General features: G+C 40.1%; 1 long non-coding RNA gene across 3 annotated transcripts in view; it reads left to right on the top strand.

Annotated features, from left to right (window-relative positions):
* The first annotated feature begins 1,402 nt into the window (after nt 1–1,402).
* The window catches only part of LOC306639280, a 97,243-nt gene continuing 77,103 nt past the window's right edge, over nt 1,403–21,542 (top strand). Inside the window, exon 1 of one of the 3 annotated variants that reach the window (XR_013757595.1) lies at nt 1,403–1,445. This is a non-coding gene — a long non-coding RNA (uncharacterized lncRNA). Of the gene's footprint in view, nt 1,446–2,296; nt 2,959–16,288; nt 18,045–21,542 lie in introns of those variants that run through there. The other 2 variants (XR_013757596.1, XR_013757597.1) reach the window with 2 other exon arrangements.

Here is a 21,542-nt window from a genome sequence, read left to right as displayed (position 1 = left end):
AATGGACCTTTTCAAGGAAAGAGAGACCATTCACTTTTCTACAGAGAGCCCAGTGGAACAGGAAGCAAGGAGGGGCCAAACCTCCAGAGGTGCCTCTGGCCCAGACTCCAATGCCTCAGGGAGCTTCCTGGCTTCTGTTTCTAAGTCCTGCTGAATCACTGAGCAGAGCTGGAGGTGTGGCTGTGCATGGGGAGCAAGATAGCTTTCTGGGTCCTGCCTATGGGATAGTTTCAGCAAACTGTGCAAACTTGGGGGTTTAAAGCCATCCTCATGCCAAATTGAGGCACCCTGTCCATTCTGGGGCTCCCAGGGGTCATGGGTGCCTTTTCCAGTCTTGGCCTGAGGGCACTCAAACTGCAGAGAACCTCTGTTAGAAGAGCATTTGGAGGCACAAAGCCTCCATTCATGGACTGTCTCAAAAACAGCTCATTTTCATGTTGATAGTTACAGCTAGACTCTGGTTGGAATTAGTAGTAAAACAAGGAGAACAAGAATGCCACCACTAACTATTGAGTTCTGCCTGCATTCCATTCTAAACATTTTGGTGCTTTTTAAAATCCTTGTAAGAATCCTTTGAGAGTACTGGTCTTATCCCCATTTTACAGAAGAGGAAAGAACTGAGGTTTTAAAAAACTTAAGTAGCTTGCTGAAGGTCACATAGCTGGTAGGTGGCAGAACTGGGGTAGAAACCCAGGCAGTCAGTCTCCATAGCCATGCTCATAATCCATAATACTATATAATGTCATGATCTAAAGAGCTCCCTGAGAGTTAGATGAGGAAATGGAGGCCCAGTCAGGGTAAATAATTTGTCCGAGGTGACTTGAGGGGTTAGTGGTAGCATTCGAACTCTGACCCAGGTTGTCTGGTTCTCATTTATAGCTCTTGTCATAGCTCCGTGTGGTCACACTTTGAGACATTTTAGCTAAATCAAACTTTGGGTTGAATAATTAGAAAGGGCCAGAATTATCTATGTTCTCCTGGCCTTATGGAGTTAGGTATTTTGTAACTCACCCCAGGCACTCTCAGCTTACCAGAGGGTAGGGGCAACATGGAATAAATAGCACGGTGAATTACACATGACCTCTGCCCAATAGGGCCTAGACCTGGGCCAGCTAGGGCCTCCTGTGCTTCTACCCCTGTGTCTGGGCCAGAGAACATATTCTGGACAAGCAAGGAAACGTGGCAGAGTCTCTTGTGTGGGGAATGTAGGCGAACTTTCTTCCTTCAGGCAAACTGGCAGCTCTCAGATCACAAATTGTGACAGGTTTTTCAGGGGAGGCACAGACTCTGAGGGGAACAGAGCGCTCTGGTGTAAACAACCCTCAGAGAGCGAGTAATCATTCCTTGAAATGTTCTTGGCAGCTGCTCACTCACTAACAAAAACACCCTGCTTGGCATAGCCTCGGTCACTCAAAAAGGACTCCAGAACCCCGGTGACTTTCAAGGTATGGCTCTGCTCTTGAGGAAGTCTTCAATATCGGCTGGAAGGAGACTGCAGGGTGTACCAGGACCCCAGTGGAGTGGCCTGGGGATGGGGGTGGTGCCTAGAGGGGCTCTGAGCGAAGCCAGGGCTGGGAAATAGTGGCTCTGAGCTCAACAGAGCCCTGTTCAGCTCAGCTCTGCAGCAACAGGCACTTGTGCCTAGCTAAGTGGGTGTCTGTGGAATGGAATTGACATCAGTAATGGGAAAATCCCAAATCAAGGTTCGAAACAACCAATTTCTCAAGTGTAGGAGGAGGGAAACTGGCTTAGCTGAGACGGGGCACAAATCTCTGGGAGCTTTAGCTGAGGGAACACTCACTATGAGCCAGCTCTGTGCCGGGGCTGTCAGCAAAGCTAATGAATCCATCCTAAACTGTGCTCCCGTCAGCTTCCATTCCACATCAAAGGGGAAGATAATCCCTGTGGGTTTGGCTGTGGTTGGCCCATCAGTTTCCATCTGAAAACTGTGTCCACTTCTGCATCTTACATGTTCAAGGGGATTTGGGCAAATTGGAACATATTCAGAAGAAAGAGGCAACCATCTGAAGTCATGCTGATGGATGAAGGGACTGGATTATTTGGGCTGCAGGACCATGGATCTGGGAGCAGGAAAGGGATGGGGAGCTGGTGGTTGATTTTGAAAATGGGAAATATCTCTCTTGGGAGAAGAGAACCGGGCATTCTGATTTGGACCAGTAGGATTAAAGAGTTGGATAGAGAGCACAAGCTCTGGAGTCAGATGGACTTGGGTTCACAGCCTTGTTTCTTCACCACTTTGCCTGGTAGCAACAGTCAACCATCTGACCTCCTCAAACTTCAGAGCTTCCATAAAATCGAGGCAGAATGCTTCCTCTTGAGTATTGCCAGAGCATGTACTACCCCTAGCATTCTCTTTCACGTGAGGGCTTCCCAAGGATGATTTCTCTTTCCATTCAGAAGACAGGAGCTTTGCGAAGGCGTGTGACAGTGAAGGAAGGGGGTGAACCCACAACAACAGCAAGCTGACAATCGCAGCTGGTTTTGAGAGCCGACTTGCTTTCTATGTTGCTTTATGTTTATGTTCTTTTCCTGTAGGAAGCAATCCTTTCTCTTTTAGTCCCTTTCCTTTTGGCCTGTGTTGTCACATTTCCTGATATAAATTATTCTGCTACTTTTCATGGGAAAATGGGAAGCAAAACACACAGTCCGAGGCATCTGGTCCTAACAATTGTCAATTTTCAATCAGATGCTGGTTGTCTCTTCAGTTAGCTCTGATGAAACCCTTTTAAGTCTTAAAATGGACCTTTTATTCTAGGGTTGGATGACTCCCCTGGTCTTAATGCCCCCACGTGTGGCTGCCATCTCATCCTATCCCCAAAGCTTCTGTTCTGAGTCATGAGAAGGGTTAAAGGTCACGTTCTCTGCCCACCAAGAGAGTCAGCCCACATTGAACAGCTCAGGGAGTTGTTAGAACTCTGGCTAACCTTCTGTAGACATGTGAGTGGAAAGTCATTGTCCCCACCGCTCTGGCCTCAGTCTGTCCACCTTGGTGGGTGGAGTGTCAATACTTTATCAGTTAGGTTCTGAGATGATTAATTTTGGGTGTTAACTTGACTGGATTAGGATTACTTAGAGAAAAGCAGTATTTCTGGGTGCATCTGTCAGAATGTTTCCAGAGGAGACTGATTTGTGCCTCAGTAGACGGGGTAGGGATGATCCATGGGAATGTGGGGCAGGTACCATTTAATTGACTGAGGTCGGGGATAGAGCAAGAAGGTGATTTCCTCTTTCCTGGACCTGGTATATAACCTTCTTCTCCTGTCCTGGACATCTGAAGTCCAAACTCTCCAGTCTTTGGATTCCGTGGCACCCTGGATCTTCAGACCTTCAGCCTTGGGCTGAGAGTTGTACTCTGGGTTTCTCTGGTCCTGAGGCCCTTGAACTTGAGATTGAACTTGAGATACTAGTAGCATCCCAGGGTCTTCAGCTTGCAGACTGTCTTGGGACTTCTCAGCCTAATAAGTCTCTCTCTCTCTCTCTCTGTCTCTGCCTCTCTCCTATTGATTCTCTCTGGAGAACCCTGACTACATATTGGAAGGAGTCTACCTTGAAGGCCTAGGATTACTATCCCTCAGCAAAAACAGCACAGTTCTCACTCTGATGTTCTGCAATCACTGAGAGATGACTGCGTATGGAGTGGGTGAGTGCAGTCTGGAGAATGTGCAGACTGTCTGGGTGATGCTGATGGGCCCAGGTCACTGTGTTGTGACCTGTGAGGCTTGGAGATTGGGGAGCCATTTACTCCAGGTTATATGAGGCAGAATATTTGGAGAGGGACCGTGTCTTGAGGGATGGGGTGGGCTAAGGCAGGAGGGACTTAGCAGGAGGGCAGTGCTGGATGTCACACTGGAGGATGGATGAAGCAGGAGGATAAGCAGTGAGGCTTGTGGGTGGAGGAGTGAAGAATGGGGTGGAATAAAGCCAAAGGAGCAGGACTCATGGTTCAAGGCTGATGCTCTGAGCAGTGGGAGAGGCTGAAGAGGATTGCAGAGAGCAAGGTGATGGATTCCAGAGCTAGGGAATGGAAGTACTAGCTGAGGGTTTTCTCTGTAGACCCTATTGACTCCCCAGGACAAGGTGGTCCTGAGCTTAGCTGTGTACTACAGAATATGGTCAGAGCAGAGTCCTGTTGTTTGGTGTCTATGCCACATCTAACTGGGATTCAAATAAGGGCTATTGATTGCATATTTGATATATCCCTAAAGTGTTGTTTAATCTATATTATAGCCTTATACCTTTGTATTTTGTTCTTTTTAAAAAAATTCTTTTTAGATATATGTGACAGTAGAGTATATTTTGACATATCACACATGCATGGGGTATAACTTACCATTCTTATACAAGATGTGGCATTTCACTGGTCCGTGTATTCATATGTGAACATAGGAAAGTTATGTCCAATTCATTCTACTATCTTTCCCATTCCTGTCCCCACTTCCCTTCATTCCCCTTTGACCAATCCAATGAATTTCTGTTCTTCCCAACCCCCTTTATTGTGTGTTAGCATCCACATATCAGAGAGAACATTTGGCCTTTTGTTTTTTGGGGACTGGCTTATTTCACTCAGCATAACAGTTTCCAGCTCCATCCATTTATGAGCAAATGCCATAATTTCATTCCCCTTTATGGCTAAGTAATATTTTATTGTGTATATATACCACATTTTCTTTATCCATTCATCTGTTGAAGGGCACCTAGGCTGGTTCCATAGCTTAGCTGTTGTGAATTGAGCTGCTATAAACTTTGATATCATACCTTTGTTTTTAAAGCTTACTTGTTGAAGGAACCAAGTCTTTTGTTCTGTAGTTTCCCACAGTCTGAATTTTGCTACTTGTCCCTGTAGTGTCATTAACATGTTCCCCTGTCTCCTATATGTACAATATTCAGTAGATAGCTCTAGATGGTTGGTCAGGTTCAGGTTTGATTTTTGACCATTCGTTCATAATATCTAGGTATCTCCTTCTTTTTATTTTTTGCTGTGCTGGGGACTGAACCCAGGGCAGTCCTTCCACTGAGCTACAGCCCCAGACTTTTTAATTTTTTATTTTGAGACAGCGTCTCACTAACTTGCCCCAGTTGACCTTGAACTTGGAATCCTCTTGCCTCAGCACCTGAATTGCTGGTATTACAGTGTGTGTCACTGTGCCTGGCTCTAGGTGTCCTTACTTTGTGATGTTACAACTACTGATAGTCATTGGGTAGATCCATCAATTCATCAGGGGCTGTAAAATGGTGATATTCTGCTTTTGTCAATTCCTATTTATTAAATTAGAGTACTTCTAATGGAGAGAAATTTCCCCAGATGAGCTGGTAAATTATTCTGAGGTACAATCATAAAGAAAGACAGAAAAATGCTCTTGTTTACCAATTTGGAATTGGTAAAATTGTTTGGAACAATTCAGTCCACCACAGTGCTTATTCCTACTGGAGGGTGCTCATGCTGTCCATCACTGACTGGCAGAGAGGAACTTATTCAAGTGACCTCTCAAGACTGTTTGCTGCAAGCCTGAAGCCTTTGATAGTGCTGCTGCTGAGGAAAAATGTTCCAGGCCCATCTTGTGCATTTCTTGACCCAGTTTGTAATCAACAATTTCTTCAAGAATCCTTGCTTTTTTTTTTTAAAGTGGGAAATGATTTTAAATTACTACAATTAAGAGTTTTAATTAATACTGTGTTAATGATTTTAATCATTCTTTTGTGGCCACATAAAGAGACGGAGCTGCAAAATATATAGCTATTTGTAAAAATTGGATATGATTTTTTTTAACTGATACTTCTAACTCAAATGCAAAACTATAGGTTTTTTAAAAAATATATCATCAGTCTTATAGTTGAGTGTTGCCTAATGTGACAATATGGTTCATTGTGATGTTTCAGTCAGAACCAACAGTATGTGTTTGTGTGTGTGTGTGTATAAAATTTTAAAAGGGAAATATATTAGATTGGCTTATCCAATCAGAGGCTAGATACTTTCGTAATGACCATCAATAGCTAGAGAACCAGAGAGAATAGTAACTGCTCAGTCTAAGAAGGTGGAAGCCCCAGAATAAGGGAGATAATGATTCAGCTCCAGTCTGAGACTGGAAGTTTGGAAACTCTGTAGCATCACTACTGAGTCTCTGTTCAAAGGATGAAGAAGCTGGAATCTGATACCCACAAGCGATGGCAGCAGCAAAATACACACTTACTCACAATGAATCCAGGCTTGCATGCAGGAGGGTGTCCTCCTTCTTCCACTTTTTGTTCCATCCAAGCCCCCAGCTATTGCTCAGAGCTGCCAACATTCAAGGCAGGTCTTCTTCCCTCAGTTTATTAACCTGCATACCAATCACCTCTGCAAACACTCTCACAGATGCCCAGAGGTGTGCTTTACTAAGTTTCCAGGCATCTCTCAATCCAATCAAGTTGACAATCAGGATTAACCATCAAGCGTAGATACAACAGTGGTCTCTTAAGATCACACCACCTCACAATTTCATAGCCATCTATGATGTTTGTAAGGTGAGAAAATTTCCCAATGACACATTTCTTAGAAAGTATCACTGTTGTTAAGCAATACATAATTGTATCTGTATCTCTTTGCAACAAGACAAAAATACAGGCTCTCGATGACTTCAGGATATTTATAGCTTTATCCCATACTACTCACACGACAATTTCAGAATAGCAATGGTAATCCTACCACTAGCAATATGAACACTGAATATAGTTTAAAATTATTTATTTTTATTTTCTAAAATATGTCTTAAAGACATTTGGAATAGTTCTTTCTGTGTAATTATGTCTCCGACATTATATACACTTAGGATTATTCGCTTTATTTGACTTTCAATTTTAGGGGCTGCCTTTTGAAATTTAATTTTGTTTTATAATGATGTAAAATATTTAAATGTATCAAAAGACAAGTGTAAAATGTAAAATATGTTCATAAAATGTAGTTTCTAGTCTTGTTCTCTCTACCTTAGTCTCTCCTTCCCATACTATGGTTAATAATCATTTAATTTTTTAAAAATAGTTTATCCTTTGACCTGTTTTGACAAGACAGAGTCTGAGACAGTGACTGTGCATGTAATTCATTTTAGGAGGTGATCCCAGGGGACTGTAATGAGAACTGAGAAAGTGGGAAATAGAAGGAAGGAAAGATAATATAAGAATACATTATCGAGTTGATGAACATGATGGGAGGCAGGGACCTAAGAGAATGTGCCACATGATCCAGACATGGAAGATGAGAGTATTGGTCCTTCGACCCTCTCCTTTCTTAGTCCAAGACTGCCCAGGGCCAATGTTAACTACTTTGAACTTCCAGGTATTCTGAGGAGTAAAGAAGGTTTCCAGAGGTAGCCAAGACTTCTCAGGAAAACACGAGGTAAGTAGTGTAGCTCAGGCCAGGGGCTGTGTTAGGCCACAGGCATGCACAGCTGGTTGCTGTGGCATTGGTTGGATGGAGGTAAAGGATGGACCTTGAAACTGTAGGATGACAGAAAGTGTCCAACATAGCCTTCCAGTGTGCATTTTAATTAAAAAATTAGAGGCAGATAGGTGTACATATATCTTCTTTTTTATAAATGGTAAAATGCTATACACATTTTATTCCTACCTGCTAACTTCACTTTACCTGGTGTCTTGGCACTCCATGGTAGAAGTCAGAAATCTTCTTTCCTTTACCTGGGGGCCTAAAACTCCTTCATACAAGCTGAATACAAGATGAGCATGTGGTGCACACCTGCAATCCCAGTGACTCAGGCGGTTGAGGCAGGAGGATGGTGAATTCAAAGTCAGTCTCAGCAACTTAGAAAGGCCCTAAGCAACTTAGCAAGATCCTGTCTCAAAATAAATTATAAAGAAAGGCCTGGGAATGTGGCTCAGTAGTTAAGCACCCTTGGGTTAAATTCCTGGTACCAAAGAACAAAACAAAAGCCAAAAATAAACAAACAAAAACTCCTTCATACAGATGTATTATCACTTATCAAATCAGCCCTCAGCCCCTCTTTCTTCTTTTTATTTTTAATGTGGTGCTGGGGATTGAACCCAGGTCCTTGTGCATATGAAGCTGGCACTCTACCAACTGAGCTATATCCCCAGCCCAAATCAGCTCTTGTTGATGAGGATGTTTGGGTGGTCTCTAAACTTTTGTTTTTATAAATACTTCTGCCATTAGTAGCTTAGTTCATGCATTTTCCCCCTTCATTTTATACCAGAATTCCTTTATAATTAACACCCAAAGGTGGGATTCTGGCTTAAAAGATGACTAGATTCTGTACTTTATCTAGATACTGTCAAATTGTCCCAGACAGAACGTGCAGCCCTTTGCATTCCCACCAGCAATGTTAAGAATGCCTGTTTTGCCACCGTCTTATCAATAGAATTTGTTGTGAAACATTTGGCTTTTTGCCAGTTGGATGATGAGAAGTGATGTTCAGATATAATTTTTATTTTTCTTCCAATGAGTGAAGTTGTACCTTTTTTCATACTTCTTTATTTCTGCAACATAAATGACACTCCCCTCTGCTACCCCATCTTTTTGGCTTTCACTTTGAGCTTCAACTATATCGTGGCTCTTTCCTTGCAGGGTTAGCAGTGGCTTCTTTGGCCAGTGGTGTGAAGAGGAGCATTTGGGGACACGTCTCCTGTCTGTGACCTTAGCTTTGCCTCTCGGAAGCTTAAGAGCTGAAGATCAGCTACCATCTGCCTGGGAACCAGTGAAAAGCAGTAATTAGAAGCAGGTTGTGTAGCATTTTGCAAAAATCTCAGAACTGTTATTTTCATGAGTGGGGTATTTCATGAGCAGATAACCTGAGGCTCAGAGAAACCAAGTGCCTCACCCAAGGTTATACAAGTGGAAAGGGGATGAGCTGGGCCCTTTCTTGGGTCTGACTCCAAAGTCCTGGCTGTTCCCACTGCACAAGAGAGAAATAGAGTTTGACGAATGCTTTACCATTCAGGCTGCCAAGTAGAAAGTCTGCAAGATGGATAATGAGGAAGTCATTTTTCAAGGGATCAATGTAGATGAAAGATTAATTGATGAAGCACTGCCAAAGGAGGATGCTGCAGTCTGGATTATGTTCCAGGAAACTCAGAGCACCGGGAGGAGTAAGAATGTTCTAGAGGAGAAAGAGGAGAGGAATGAAGAGGACTATCCACCGCCTTGCCCCCACCCTGGGCATTCAGACCCTCATCATCTGGTATCAGGTATTCTATTGGGTGTTGAGCTTAGGGATACCTCTGTTAGGGGCTGGCTGTCTTCTGCCCACATTGTCTTGGGCCCCAAGTTTTCTGCTTACTGTCTCCCATGCCACACTCAAGGCAGCAGCCTCTGCAGGGGGCTCGCCTGATAGAATGCTGCTCAGGACCATTCGTTCCCCTATTCCTGCCAGTCTGCCTCCTGGGACTGGCTCTGCTCCTGTTCTCCTAGGTGGGTTTGCTAGGGAGGTCAGGGTGTAGACAAGTGCAGGCTTCGGAGGCAGACCCATCTAGACCCATCTAGACCCGTCACTCTCTGGGCCACTTTAGGCCACTCTCTGAAACTCCCTTTCTTCATCTGCACAAAGAAGACAATATACCTACCAAGAAGAGTTGTGACCAGGATGAGAGGTAGGCTGGAAACCAGCATCCATGATCAGCAGGGACTAACTCCTTTGTCCCCCAGGTCGAGACCCATGTTGGGCTCATTTAGGATGAGTTATACCAGGAGGGCATATGGCAGAGGAAAGTGTGAGGTGTCCCTGAGAATCTGGTGTGCACAGTGGAGAACATTTGGGACCTGAAAAAGAGAACTAGATCACATCTGTGTATGACCAGTTCACTTCTGCATTTTGACCTTGGAAGGGGCTTTGCTGTATGTCTGGCCTCATTTAGACATTAAGGAAATGGATTCAGAGATGTTCTGTCAACTATACCCTCAAAAATCTGACCCAAGGAACCAAGGTTCACTTTGCCTTTGACTGTTGGGACAAAGTTGGCAACCAGGAGGTGCATCATCTTATGCCAGCAAGATGACCTTCTGGTGGGTACTGCGAAATGAACGGCATGGGCTATCTGCCGCTTCAAGCTGTCAGGCCAGACTTGCTCCCTTCTCTAAACCCTGCCTTGGAAGAGTCAGCCCTCCTGATAGGCCTGCGATAGGCCAAGCAGGCCACCCTTGACTCAGTCAACGCGGAGGAAATGCTGAGAGTAGGTGTGGCTCTAGACCCCAGTTGTCTGGCTTTGAGTGTGGCATGAAAACCTGAGCAAGGACTAAATCAAAGCAGTCGTACATAGTTTCTTTCTAAACTAAACTTTTATTGTGAACTGTAGATTCACATGCAAAGAAATAACAGATTCCTTGTGCTTTCTACTCATTTCCTCCCAATCATAACAGTTTGGGCAACTGTAGCACAGTATGGAAACCAGGGTGTTGATACTGACTCGGTCAAGACAGACCATTCCATCTCCACATGTCCTTTCGCTGTCACTCTAATTTCCCTCCTCCCCAGCCCCTCTGTAACCATGACAACCATTCATCTGTTCTCCATTCCGGTAATTTTGTCATTTCAAGAATGTTATATAAATGGAATCATATGTACTTTGTGCTCTTTTGGGATTGACTTTTCCCCCTCCATTCAGTATAATCCTCAGCAGAGTCACTCAGGTTTTATGTATCGATGGTCTTATTATTACTTATTTTTGCTGAGTTGTATTCCGTGGTACAGATACAGCACAGATTGTTTAGTCATTTACCCATGAAAGGGTATTGGAGTTGTTTTCAGTTTTTGGCTGTTATGAATAAAGCTACTGTAGACATTCATGTACAGGTTTGTGTGAGAACCTAAGTGTTCATTTTTCTGAGATAAATGCACAAGAGTTGCAGTGGCTGGATCATATGGTGGCTGCATGCTGACTTTTGAAAGATACTGTCACACAGGTTTTCAAGGTGGTTTTACCATTTTACACCCCCACCAGGAGTTATGAATGATATGGCTTCTTAGCACCCTCATCAACATTTGGTGTTGTCACTTATTTTAGTTACTTGAATAGGTGTGAGTGATTTGTGGTTTTAATCTGTATTTTCCTAAAGGGCTGTGCTGTTGATGGAACATGTTTGTTTTTATACTCTTGAGTTTTGAGGGGTTTATATATAGTCTTTTGTTGAATAAGTGACTTACAAATATTTTCTCCTAGTCTGTAGCTTGTTTTTGTTTTTTAAATCTTCTTAATAGGGGTTTCATGGAGCAAAAATATTTAATTTTGATGAAGTTCAACTTTTGAAGTTTTGTGTGTGTGAGTGGGTTATGCTTTTGGTGTCAAGCTTAATAATTCATTGTTTAGAATAGATCCCCCAAATTTTCAACTATTAAAAAAAGTTTTATAGGTTTATGTTTTATATTCCTGTCCCTGATTCATTCTGAGTTCATTTTTGTAGAATGTGTGAGACTTCAGTCAAGGTTCATTTTGTTTTTGGCTTGTGGATGTACAATTATTCTTGCCCCATTTGACAAGAAGGCAATCTTTCCTCCATTGAATTGCCTTTGTACTTTTGACAAAAATCAATTGGGCATTTTGGATGGGGCTATTTCTAGGTTCCCTGTTCTGTTCCATTGATCATTTTGTCGCTCTCTCTGCTTAGTACTCCAGGGTCTTGATTAGCAGAGCAAGGTGATGAGTTTTGTAATTGGGTAGACTGATTCCTTTCAGTTTATTCTTCTTTTCAAAATTGTTTTAGCCATCTTGGGTCTTTTATTTTTCCATGTAAATTTCAAAAAAATCTTGTCTACAGTTACCAAAATTCTCATTGGAATTTTAGTGAGAATTTCCTGTCCATTTGGGGAGAATTACATGCTTACTATGTTGAGTCTGGCAATCCAAAAATATGAAATGTATCTCCATTTATTCAACTCTTCTTTGCTTTCTTTCATCAGTAGTTTTCAGAATTTAAGGTCTGAATTTTTTTGTTAGAATTACACCAACATATTTTTTGAGTGATTACAAATGGTATTTTATTTTTGTCCCTTATCTGTAAATAGAAATAAGATGATTTTTGCATTACCTTGTATCCTGTGACCTTGCTGAATTCATTTTTAAGTTCTAGGAGTTATTCTGTAGATCCCTTGGGGTTTCATATAGACAATCATGTCATCTTCAAATCCGAAGAAAATTTCCCCCTTCCTTCTTCCTCTCTCTTGGTCTTGCTATGAGGGTAATATTAGCTTCATAAAATGAACGGGGAGGTAGGTAGTTCCCCCTCTTCTGTTTCCTGGAAGAAACTGTATAGAATTGGTGTTCATTCTTCATTACATATGATCATCTGACTCTGAATATTTTTTTAAATTACAAATTAAATTTCTTTAATAATTGTCATGCTATTCAAATTGGGTATTCATATTGGGGGAATTGCAGTAATTTGTGTATATCAAGGAACTGGTTTGTTTTACTTACCTCATTAAATTTCTGGGTGTAGAGTTGTGCTTAGTACTCCCTTATTATCCACTGTGTTCTACAGATATATAGTGGTGTACCCTGTTACATTCCAAAAATTGGTAATTTCTGTCTTCTCTCTTATTTTTGTCAGTCTCGCTAGAGATTTACCAATTTCATTATTTTTTTTCAAAGAACTAGTTTTTTATTTCATTGATTTTTCACTGTTGCTTTTCTGTTTTTAATACCATTGATTTTTGATCTTATCTTTATTATTTCCTTCCTGTTTCTTGCTCTGAGTTTATTTTTTTCTTGATTTTTAAGTTTTTGAGATGAGAGTTTAGATAATTGATTTGAGAACTTCCTCTTCTTCAGTGGCACTTAGTCATATAAATTTATCTTCAGCACTTTTTTAGTTGTATTTCACAAATTTAGATATGCCTTATTTTCATTTTCATTTGGCTCAATGTATTTCCAAATTTTCCTTGAGTTTTACTCTTTGATTCATGGGTTATTTTGCAATATATTATTTATTTTCTGGATTGTTTAAAGAATTTCCCATAATTATTCTGTTATTATTTCAAGTTTTATTCCAATGTGGTCAGAGAGGTTGGTGTTGGTATTGTTGAATGTGTTCTTTGAATGTTGATTAGATTCCTAGTTGATGGTGTCATTGTATTCTTATTCATTTTTTCTGATTTTTCTGTTTTGTTCCTAGTTCTATCAATTGTTAAAAATAGGGTGTTGAAATTTCCAACTGTAATCTTGTATTTGTTTCTCCTTTAATTTCTATCAGCTTTTGCTAACTTTAAATCTGCTATTTTATTTTTTGTTTTCTGTTTATTTTCTTCATTTTTCATTTGTTTTCTTTTTCCAGTCTCTCTGTGGACTAATTGAACAAATTTTAGAACTCTACTTTTGTTTATAGCATTTAAAAAAATGTTTATCTTTTTGTGCCACATTGAGTGATTGGGTAGAAATTATATTTATGTAACTGTCACAGTGTACTGGTGTCATTATTTTATCAGTTTGAATGAAGTGTAGAAGTTGGGTCTTCCTTTATGTCCCTTTCCCCTCCCTCATTTATAATACAATTATCTTAAATAATTCCTCTCCATATATTTAGAACTACGTTAGAAAGTGCTTCACTTAAACTCTCAAGACATACTTTAGAAAACTCATAGGGAGAAAGAAACTATTGTATTGATTCATATATATATTTGCTTATCATATTCCTTTTACCATCTTGATGTTCCAGAATTCCTCCTTTTATCATTTCCTTTTGTTTGGACAACTCTCTTTAGTGATTATTTTAAGATCAATCTGCTGGTGACAAATTCTTTTAGTTTCTGGTCATTTGAAAATGTCTTTTTTTCTTCTTCATTCCTGAAGAATATTTTCACTGTGTAAAGGATTCTGGGAGAAGAGTTCTTTTCTAATCAACTCCTGAAAAATGTACTTCCATTGCCTCCTTTTGACCTCCTTAGTTTTGAATGAGAAGTACAGTGTCTTTTAAATTACATTTTCCATATATGTAAGATATTATTTCTTTTGTGCTGTTTTCCAAATTTTTTTTGTTTTGTTTTGTTTTGTTTTTAGTCTTTAGACTTTTAACTAGTATAGGACTTGGTATATTTCTTTGAGTTTATCTTTTTTGGGCGTTCACTCAACTTCTCAAATCTAGTAGCTTCCTGTCTTTTGTTAAATCGGAGAAGTTTTCAGCCATTATTTCTTTGAATATTTTTTCATATTTGCCCTCTTTTTGTCTCCTTCTGGAACTTCAGTGACGTGAGCATTCGGTGTTTGGTGTTTGGTTATAGTCTCACAGATTCCTGAAGTGTGTCATGTTTTCCAGTCTAGTTTTTCTCTATTGATCAGGTTGGGTACTTTTTTTCTTCTATCTTCCACTTCCTGCTTTTCTTCTTTCTTCTATTTTTCCTCTCTGTCTTCTCCATTCTGCTATTGGAGGTTTTAATTTTGGTTATCATATTCTTTGGTTCTAAGAGTTCCATTTGATTCTTCCTTATGTCTTCTCTGTCTTTCCTGAGCCATTCCATTTCCTTGCTGAGGGCTTTCCAGTTTTTCATCAAGTCTGTTTGTAATTGCTCATCAAAGCATTAACAAATCATGGTTGCTTTAAGATCTTTGCCATATCATTTTATTTCATTTTGGGATTGGCACCTTTTGACTGTATTGTTTTCATTCAGATTGAGATTTCCTGGTTCTTGGTACAAGAGATTTTCAGTTGAAACCTGGAACTTTTTGGTATTATGTTATGAGACTCTGGATATTATATAAACCTTCTGTTTTTAAATGGTTTTCTGACACAGCCCTGGCAGGGGGAAGGGGCTGAGGCCTCATTATTGCCAGGTGGAAATAGTATAGACTCTTTTCTCAGCCTCTGTTGAAGATGAGATGGTGGCCTTGTTACTTCTGGGAAACAGTGAGACTTTTGAATCTCTAGTAGGCCTCTGACACTGCTTCAGTGAGCCAGATAGGGGTGAAAGTCCAGATGGCCATGTGATTTCCTCTAAACTACAGGAGGGGGAATAGTTTACCTCTTTACTATCCAGTGGGAATGTAATCCAGCTCTCTCCTTATCCTTCTTTGAAACCATCATGGCTGGGGTGTTAGGATAATGGGATGGTTAGTTTTATGTGCCAACTTAACTGAGCTAAGAGATGCCTAGATAGCAAGTAAAATATTATTTCTGGGTCTGTGAAGGAAGGGTCTAGGAAGATTATTAGCCTTTGAATTGGTAAACTGAGCAAAAAAGATCCACCCTTACCAACCTGGGTATCATTTAATCTATTGAGGATCTGAAAAGAACAAAGAGGCAGAGGAAGGGCAATTTTTCCTCTTTCTTCTTTAATTGGGACATTTTCTCCTGCCCTTGGATATCAGAGCTCCTGATTCTCATGCTTTGAGACGTGGACTAAACTACATCATAAGCTTTCCTGTTTCTCTGGCTTATAGTTGGTGGACTGTGGAATTTCTCAACTTCCATAATCATGTGAGCCAATTCCCATAAGAAATATCTATGTATCTTTATCCTATTGGTTTTGTTTCTCTGGGAATCCTGATTACTGGAGTAACCTTGCTTTAAGTCTTACTCAGTGTTTGCTGGCATGAGTGGGACTGGGGCCACAGAATTTGTTGGGGCTTTTATTGTTTGCACCTCTTGGCATTTTCAGGTTGTTGGTTTCTTTAGTTGAATGTTTAGGATAGATGAAGCAAACATAAAACCCAGAAAACCCATCACTATTTCCACAATTTCAGGTTTTCTACTGATCTGCCTATTTCTCTCCATCTTTCAAACTCTCCCTTGCTTATTTAAAAATGTAATGTCAAAAGTTTTTAGTTATATATAGGATGAGGAATAGGGTCAAGTATGTTTACTCCATCTTTCCAGAAGTGGAGGTCTTCTTCTTTTGGGTGAGTCTTTTGGGTTCAAAAGAAATCAGTGGAAGGTCTCAACTTATGTCAATAGTGGTCACCTCTGTCACGAAGCACTCATTGAATACTCTCCTCTGACAGTTGTATTGGTACACTCTCATCACTTCACATATCTAGTTTAAATACTGACCCCTTCACTTGCTTTAGGAGTTAGCATTAGATGTACTTTTAGGCACAGAAGAAAATTTTTATCTGCAAGAGCAGAACTTTCTAATGCTCAGTTATTTTCCCATGAGAAACCCTTCCCTGGAGGATGTGAACATCCAAGTAGAGGCTGAAAGTAGGAAGGAAGAGGCACTTGAAACTGAGTCCTTCCTAAATTCACTTGCTTGCTTTTTTTTTTTTTTTTTTAACCTCTCAGAGAACAGAGGTTTTATTGCTCTGGTTTGGGTCCTTATGCTGAGCTTTGCACAGAGTGTTCAATTTGGGTCACTAACAGTGGTGATGGAGAGACTGAATGACTCCAGTAGTTTAGGGTCTAACTGATGCCCATTGAAGCCAGCTAGACTTAAACACCTGGTACGTAGGCAAGGTTGGGTAATACTTGGATTATGCTCTAGATTTATGGAAGAGTCTTTTTTAAATGGAAAACTAAGTGAAGTATATTTAGTAATAGGAATGCAGGACAAAATAATGAAAAGCATCAGTAACAAAGTAGAAACAGGGTTCGAGATTTTAAATCAAATTTCTTTTAAGTTAATATACACATATGGAAGAGTCTTGATACCAACCTCCCTCTCCTTATACATTGCATATTGCTTAGTCACTGCCAGCAAAGACAGGCCAACTGAAAACTCACAGCACAGCAAATAATCCTGAGAGAATGTGTGGGCATTTACCTTCCCCTGCCATTTCATCCTTGGCTCAGGACAATCCATTTCTCCTGGATCTCCTTTCAGCATGAGGGTCAGATATATGCCCAGGGCTCAGGTTTAAAGATTTAGAAGTCCATTAGGGAAGGAAGAAAACCAGGTGCTAGAAAGAACTGGCTCAGCATTTTTCCTCTGAGCTTCGCGAAGACATTGGCTAATTAAATAAACCCATTAAGTAAAGAACATTGAAGAATTTTTTCAAGAGCATGGAGCTCCCCTGGAGGAAAGGAAGCTGTATGACTAGAAGGGGGAGTCAGGGATCTCTGGGGGAAAATATCTCTTCAAAACACAGTATTCAAAAGAAACAAAAGCCTACTGTGCTCCAGGTATTTTCATATGTCATCTCAACTAAGTCTCAATGCAAGTAGGTGAGTTAGTCATTGTTATCTCAGTTTTCAGTTAAGGAAACAGGCTTAGAAAGGTAAAGAAATTTCTCTGAGGATACAGCTGGCATATAGCAGAGCTATGATTTATATTTTGGTTTATCTGACTCCAGAGCTTATATTTTTATCATGCTACCATTCTGGCTCTGCTAGGAGGAGAGGACTAAAGGGACAATATCTTGGAGATTTACTTTTGAGGTATCAGACTTAGGAAGATTAGAAAGGAAATGACCACATATTTTTTAGATTTACTTACTCCTTTCTTACCACCTTCTTTAGTCATCATTCCTTCTTATATTTCAGACCTTCCCTTTGTGACCATTTTTCTGGAGTAAATTGCTAGTCAGGGTCCAATCAGGAGAGGGAAACCACATATTAATTTGGACAGGGGGAGTTTACCTGAAGGGTTAACAGCAACAAGAAATGAAATTTTAAGAGATTGACAGATAAATAGTGAGGAGAACATTAAAGAGTAGAGGAATAACAGATATAGGGAGCAGCCACCACTCCTAGGTCTGAGAAAGAGCATCCATGGAAGAATTCCCCCAGCTGGGATCCAGACCTTGATGGAGAGAGCACAGCTGTGGGTCACTGAACAGCAGAAATTTTGCTGAGCGCTGTACTGACAGAACTTACTGGAAATCTGTCCTCTTTTCCTTTCCAAGGAAAGCTGTTGATCAGGACACATCCTGAGAGAGTTGATCAAAGAAGCTGTTTGGTGCTGTTGGAGAAACCTGGTGCTAGGGGAGCTGGGTACACTGTTAGAACTTCCTGAGAGGTCAAGAACTGGAACTGGGAGGAAAAAGTCCTTTGTCCTCTATTGACACCAGCTGGCAAAGGAAACATATTTAAGGAGACCCAGCTCCACTTTTTAGAACAGAAGAGTGAATCTGGAGTTGAGACGAGAGATTGATAATAGGTACGGTGCAAACCTTCTGATGAGGCCTGTCTCAATTTGAATGAAGATTTCACCCCCATTCTTGGTGGACATTTTCTGGATATGTAACTTACACATGAATGCATCAGTCCACTGTCTTTTGTTTTCCCTCCTAATCACTTTATAGATTCTTTGCCTTTGATGTTTTATAGATTAACCATGATAGGTCTAAGAGCAAATTTTGTTTTCCTTATTCTGCTTCGAATTTGCTGACTCTGAAGGGTAACATCTTTATATTCTTGGAAAAGTCTCAGCTATGAGTCCTTCAAATAATGCTTCCCTCCTGAATTTCTCTCCTCCCTTTTGAATGTTTGGTTAGATGTAAGTTAGAACTTCTTTCTTTAAACTCCATATCTCTTAACCTCTCACATTTGCAATTTTTTCTTCTATGCTGCATTTTGGGTACTTTTCCAGATTTTTCTGTAGAGTTGACAAAATCTCTAGGTATATCTAATAACATTATACTCATTAATGACTTGATTTTAATGATTATATTTTCTGTTTGTAGGTGATATATTTGGTCATGTTTATAGTTCCCCCTACTCTTATTGTCAGTATTATTTTTTATTTCTAAGTAGATCAAAGATATTTTATATTTTGTGTTCGATAATTCTAATATCTGAAGTCTTTCCAGGTGTGATGAGGCTGTTGCTGATGCTGCTGGATTTTGCTCATGGTGTTATTTCCTTGTGTGTTCTGCTCTTTTGAATGTAACCAAAAATTATTTGGAACTTTATAGGAATTATTTGAGTCTGGGTTGAAGATGTATTTCTCTAGAAAGAACTTCTGTTTATTGCTAGCAAGCTTCTAGGCACACTATCAAGCAAGAATCTCTTTAAACTTATAATTTTTGTGGAAAAATTAGGTAATATCAGTTTGAGTTTCAAATCCCTACTATAGCCTGGGTTTGTAATTTCAGTTCTCAGAAATTTTTGCCTCTTCCCCAAGCAGCCAAGTTCTGAGGTAACTGTCTTCATTGTCCGTACTTCACTTCACTGTGGACACTGCCCTTTGAATTGTGAGCATGCAGGAGTGGTGGTTTTCCTAGCAGCCTTGCCACTTTTGATGAACCAAAGCCTCAGTCACTTGCTTTCTGTAAGTTTCTGGAACTGAAGCTCAAGGTCATTTGGGCTTGACAGCGGCCCTCAAGGGAAAATTGGTTTCAATGTTCTCTCTAGGTTTCCACTTTTGCTTAGTTTTTGACCTCTGAGACTTTTTTACTTTTTTTTTTTTTTTTTAAGTATTTCTTTTTTTTTTTTTATTGTAAACAAATGGGATACATGTTGGTTCTCTGTTTGTACATGGAGACAAGGCATACCATTTGTGTAATCATAAATTTACATAGGGTAATGTTGTTTGATTCATTCTGTTATTTTTTCCCTTCCCCCCACCCCTCCCACCCCTCTTTACCCTCTATACAGTAGTTCCTTCCTCCATACTTGCCCCCCTCCCTAACCCTAACTCTAACCCTTCCCTCCCCCCCATTATGTGTCATCCTCCACTTATCAGCGATATCATTCGTCCTTTGGCTTTTTGAGATCGGCCTATCTCACTTAGCATGATATTCTCCAATTTCATCCATTTGCCTGCAAATGTCATAATTTTATCATTCTTTATGGCTGTGTAATATTCCATTGTATATATATACCACAGTTTCTTTATCCACTCATCAATTGAAGGGCATCTAGGTTGGTTCCACAGTCTGGCTATTGTGAATTGAGCAGCTATGAACATTGATGTAGCTGTATTTCTGTAGTATGCAGATTTTAAGTCCTTTGGGTATAGGCCAAGGAGTGGGATAGCTGGGTCAAATGGTGGTTCCATTCCAAGTTTTCTAAGGAATCTCCACACTGCTTTCCATAGTGGCTGCACTAATTTGCAGCCCCACCAGCAGTGTATGAGCGTACCTTTCTCCCCACATCCTCGCCAACACCTGTTGTTGCTCGTATTCTTGATAATCGCCATTCTAATTGGGGTGAGATGGAATCTCAGGGTGGTTTTGATTTGCATTTCTCTTATTACTAGAGATGTTGAACATTTTTCCATATGTTTGTTGATTGCTTGTAGATCTTCTTCTGTGAAGTGTCTATTCATTTCCTTAGCCCATTTGTTGACTGGACTATTTGAATTCTTGGAGTAGAGTTTTTTGAGTTCTTTATAGATTCTGGAGATTAGTGCTCTATCTGAAGTATGATTGGCAAAGATATTCTCCCACTCTGTAGGCTCTTTCTTCGCATTGCTGATAGTTTCCTTTGCTGAGAGAAAGCTTTTTAGTTTGAATCTATCCCAGTGGTTGATTCTAGCTTTTATTTCTTGTGCTATGGGAGTCCTGTTAAGGAAGTCTGGTCCTAGACCAACAAGGTGAAGATTTGGACCTACTTTTTCTTCTATAATCTGCAGGGTCTCTGGTCTGATTCCGAGGTCCTTAATCCATTTTGAGTTTAGTTTCGTGCATGGTGAGAGATATGGGTTTAGTTTCATTCTGTTGCATATGGATTTCCAATTCTCCCAGCACCATTTGTTGAAGATGCTATCTTTTCTCCATTGCATATTTTTGGCCCCTTTGTCTAGTATGAGAAAATTGTATTTATTTGGGTTTGTGTCCGTGTCCTCTATTCTGTACCATTGATCTACCTTTCTATTTTGGTACCAATACCATGCCGTTTTTGTTACTATTGCTTTGTAGTAGAGTTGAAGATCTGGTATTGCAATACCCCCTGTTTCATTCTTCCGGCTAAGGATTGCTTTAGCTATTCTGGGTTTCTTATTCTTCCAGATGAATTTCATAATTGCTTGCTCTATTTCTGTAAGGTACACAATTGGGATTTTAATTGGAATTGCATTGAATTTGTATAGCACTTTAGGTAGTATGGCCATTTTGACAATATTAATTCTTCCTATCCAAGAACATGGAAGATCTTTCCATCTTCTAAGGTGTTCTTTAATTTCTTTCTTTAGTGTTGTATAGTTCTCATTGTAGAGGTCTTTCACCTCTTTTGTGAGATTGATTCCCAAGTATTTTATTTTTTTCGAGGCTATTGTGAATGGGGTAGTTTTCCTAATTTCTCTTTCTGAAGATTCATCACTTATGTATAAAAATGCGTTGGATTTATGGGCATTGATCTTGTAACCTGCTACTTTACTGAAATCACTTATGAGTTCTAAGAGTTTTCTGGTGGAATTTCCTGGTTCCTCTAAATATATAATCATGTCATCAGCGAACAGGGGTAGTTTGAGTTCCTCTTTTCCAATTCGTATGCCTTTAATTTCTTTGGTTTGTCTAATTGCTCTGGCCAGAGTCTCAAGAACGATGTTGAATAGAAGTGGTGAAAGAGGGCATCCCTGCCTTGTTCCAGTTTTTAGGGGGAATGCTTTCAGTTTTTCACCATTTAGAATGATATTAGCCATGGGCTTAGCATAAATGGCCTTTACAATGTTAAGGAATGTTCCCACTATCCCTATTTTTTCTAGTGTTTTGAG

Source organism: Sciurus vulgaris (assembly GCF_902686455.1).
Source record: "Sciurus vulgaris genome assembly, chromosome: 11".
Taxonomy (NCBI): domain Eukaryota; kingdom Metazoa; phylum Chordata; class Mammalia; order Rodentia; family Sciuridae; genus Sciurus; species Sciurus vulgaris.
This window is presented reverse-complemented; position numbering and strand designations above follow the sequence as displayed.